The sequence below is a fragment of the Scyliorhinus canicula genome, chromosome 1, assembly GCF_902713615.1.
Source record: "Scyliorhinus canicula chromosome 1, sScyCan1.1, whole genome shotgun sequence".
NCBI lineage: Eukaryota > Metazoa > Chordata > Chondrichthyes > Carcharhiniformes > Scyliorhinidae > Scyliorhinus > Scyliorhinus canicula.
This window is the reverse complement of record NC_052146.1, coordinates 205,761,516-205,765,575: the sequence shown is the minus strand read 5'-3', so window position 1 is coordinate 205,765,575 and position 4,060 is coordinate 205,761,516. Positions and strand designations below refer to the sequence as shown.

General features: G+C 46.7%; 1 pseudogene; it reads right to left on the bottom strand.

Annotated features, from left to right (window-relative positions):
- Window positions 1-3,854: 3,854 nt before the first annotated feature.
- On the bottom strand, window positions 3,855-4,060 carry LOC119978931 (annotated as a pseudogene).

The following is a 4,060-nucleotide window of genomic DNA, read 5'->3' as shown; positions in this document are numbered from 1 at the left end:
CATGGAATGCACTGCCTGTTGAAGTAGTTGAGTCGGAAACGTTAGGGACCATCAAGCTGCTATTGGATAGGTACATGGATTAGAGTAGAATAATGGAGTGTAGATTAATTTCTTCTTAAGGGCAGCACGGTAGCATTGTGGATAGCACAATTGCTTCACAGCTCCAGGGTCCCAGGTTCAATTTCGACTTGGGTCACTGTCTGTGCGGAGTCTGCACGTTCTCCCCGTGTGTGCGTGGGTTTCCTCCGGGTACTCCGGTTTCCTCCCCCAGTCCAAAGATGTGTAGGTTGGGTGGATTGGCCATGATAAATTGCCCTTAGTGTCCAAAATTCTATGACTAACCTAGGATAAAAGTTCGGCACAACATCGTGGGCCGAAGGGCCTGTTCTGTGCTGTATTTCTCTATCTCTATCGATATTTCGGTGGGGTTTCCAAATTACCGGTGGCGTGCTTTTGCCTGAAGAAGGAGGGACCACAATGGTGGAGGATGTCGGCTGCCTGTTGACTCCATTAATTCGGTGGTATCATGTTACACGTTGGGTCGCTTGGAAAAGAACCGCAGGTTTGCTGTTTCTGAATCCAGACAGCCACAAAGTACCCTGAGTGGACAAAATTAATTGCTAACGATGATTTGTTTTTTCTTGCCTGACTCTGGAGCCACATGTCGAGACTGGGAGTCTGGCATCAGGTTTAGCGTCGAGTTGCTTTCAAACAGCCCTTCTGACTGAGTGACTGAGAAGGTTTCTCAGGACTGGCTACCCAGGAATTTAAAGATATTGGCCGGAAATCTCTGACCATTGGGCTTCCCATTGACGTGGGGAGGCTTCAATGGGAAATTCCATTGACAAGCAGCAGGAGTAGAGAATCCCGCCACCAGCGAATGGCGCGCTGCTGTAAAACACTATCTCCTCCTCGCAGGCTGCAGGCACTTCTTGCTTGAAGCTGGACTTCCGAGGGGAATGGAACTGAGTCTTCTTCTTCCAGGCTCCTGTGTCTCTGGAGTATTTTCCTTCTGGTGAATTTTCTCAGTTGGGAGTAGGGCTTAGTGCGGAATCCATTAATTTCTCAGCATTATTTTGAGGATGGGGGATGCCACTAAGTAGGCCCCCAGTCTGGAGTATATTAACAGCAAGTCTTTATTAACAACTCATAACTATGTCCACATTTACAGTACAGGATACAGATATGGGTCTGACCCCAATCTAGGTCTTAACCCAACAGTGTCCATCTCCAGACTGACCCTGTCTCCAGGTCATGTGACTTCTTACGCCACCTGTGAAATGTACCCAGTCCCACATTAACCCTTTTTGTACCAGTCCCTACCAGTACATGAGTCCCTTATTTAACTTAAATGCAATAATTCATTTGCATTCTGGCCAAGAATATTCCGCTTCTCCCCCACAGTCTCTTGCTTTTCCCCCCCCGAGATAACGTTTTTCTGATTCTCCTTTCAGCATTAGCAGATACTCCATTTCCTAAACCTGACTGTCTTTGTCGACTTCCTTTTCAAACACTCTTCATGACCTCTGTATCCCTTCACTGACAACCGCGTTTTTCAACGCAGTGAGCGACAAGCTAACAGATTACTATAATCTATGACTGATGCTGGAAATCTACAAAAGAGAGAGAAACAGAGTGAATGTTTCAGATGAGAGAGCAGCAGTTCACTTATTTTCATCAGCGCAACTTGCAGTTTTGAGGAAAGGCCACGGACCTGGAACGTTAACTCTTGTTTCTCTTTCCACAGACGCTGCCAGCTCTGCTGAGCATTTCCAGCATTTTCTGTTTTGGAAACAGATTGTGTATTGTTTGGTCACAGTGGATAACGATGTGAGATGCTAAGCTACGTTTCATTTAGGCGCCTTTTTGTAAACTTGTGGGAAAATACATTGCGTAAAAATAAATAAAATTCACCCTCAGCTTCAAATCTTCTCCGCGGAAAAATATTTGCAAAGGTCATGAAATGTACCTACTCTATTTCATGGAAATAAACAGCTGGTAGCATTGGATTTTTATCCTGTGAATGGGAACCATATTGGCATCTCCTAATTGTGCTTGACTTAACTGTTGACAAATTTCTTTATTAAAATGGGTTTCAGGTGGGATATATTACACAAAGTAGCCTTTAGAACAATGTGTCCCATTCATAGGAATATTTTTTTCCCAGAAAATCTATTCACAGTGAAGTGACCTTCTCAAATGAATATAAATAAAACATCAGGATCTTAATGTTAGCATGTCATTGGACAATGCACTCACATTTTTCAGGAACACATTGCTGCCAACTGCGGCGGAACCGTGCCCCTGGGCCGGGAGGCAGTCACGCCTTGAAGATCTGTTGGTCAATGAGATTGGCTGGCTGCTCTCCAGTCCCTCTAGCAGCAGCACTGCAGTGGTCAGAAGAGGTACTGCATGGAACTGCCTGAACCTCAGGGAACCTGAGGCCCAGGTAAGTGTCAGGGGTCCCAGGGCAGGGAGGGTAGGGTAGGCCTGGGAGGTCCTGAGGGGGGGGGCAATCAGGATCTGGGGTATAGGCCGGGGGTTGGACGGTGTAGGGTTCGGGAGGGGATGTGTGGGTGGTATGGAGGGGACGTCTGGAGGTCATCGGACCTTATGGTGAGGGTGCCCCCTATCAGAAAGGGGCTTCTGATGGAGGTGCCCACCCATCCCCACTTCCTGCCCAAGATTGACCTTTCTTCAATTCCCCCCCCCCCCCCCCCCCCCCCCAAAGCTGGCATCCACCTGCCAGCCTGAGAATTGAGGCCAGGTGGGAAATGACCCTTAAGTGGCCATTAATTGGCCACTTAAGGGACTTAATCGGGGAAAGGATGTGCTTCCCGTCATCTGCCCTGCCTGCCCCAGCGTAAAATTGCTGCATGGTCAGGGTGGGTGAGGCCCGGAGGGTGGTCCATCCTTTCAATTTCATGCTCCCCCATGCCTCAGAACCTGCTGTGGGGGAGGGTATAATTCTGACCATAATTCCTGATGGATGGAGGATGATGTTTTACGAGTGAACCATTGCAATGATGAGGCTGAGATTGCTCCTAGATGACTGTTGGTGATTATACCAACAGTCCTCCTTATATTCCTCCTTCACCTGAGGAAGGAGCAGCGCTCCGAAAGCTCGTGTTTGAAACAAACCTGTTGGACTTTAACCTGGTGTTGTAAGACTTCTTATGGTGATTATACTGAGTGACTGTTCAATGCATGACATTAGTGCAAGTAACCCACTTAATGCTTGGACTGTGATAATGGATGAGGAAGTTACACTATAAGTCTGTTCTGCGTTTCTCTGCTTAAATCACCAGCAATCATTTCTAAGCTCACATTAGTGACACAAAGAAGCTCCAGATCCCAGAAATAGTCTCAAAGAAAAATAATGCGGTTGCAGGAAATCTGAAATAATTACAGCAATAGCTGGAAGTGCTCAGCAGGTTGTGCAGCATCAGTTAATGTTTCAGGTTGTTAGGTTGATCTTTCATCCGAACTAGAAAAATAAGAACCTATTGTTCAGCTCATTCTTAAACTATTGCGTGCACTGTTGACAAGTATAAATTTACACCCACCAGTGCAGGGCGTGAGAACGGGTACCAGGAATTCAGACAAAATGTCCGATTTGCTGGAAGGCATTGAGTTTCGTGCATATATAATCTCCCAGCTAATCTCTCAGGCAGCTGAAAATACAACAGGAACAAGAGTCCCCTCACAAAAAGAACCTGACTTCCAAATGTGCAAATACAGGCCAGTGTACTTCCTTCTCTGAAGGGATCATGCTGCGCATTTGCTCAGTCATCAGGAGCGGGCGCAACGGAAAGCTCCTTTCCCAAAAGTCTGAAAGGGCTATAGATTTTTTTAAAAATTGCTTTTTCTGAGTTACAAAGCCAGGGCTCAGAGTGTGGTCAGGGACGAACCCCTCATCCAGCTCCTTGCCTGCTCCAAAACCCAATTCAAATTCAAATTGAATCCAATTCATGGCGCCCACAAGAGAGACATACCAGATCTGAGCCAAAAGGCAGAGCAGATTCTACACTTGATCTGAGCCAAAAGGCCGAGAAGCGAT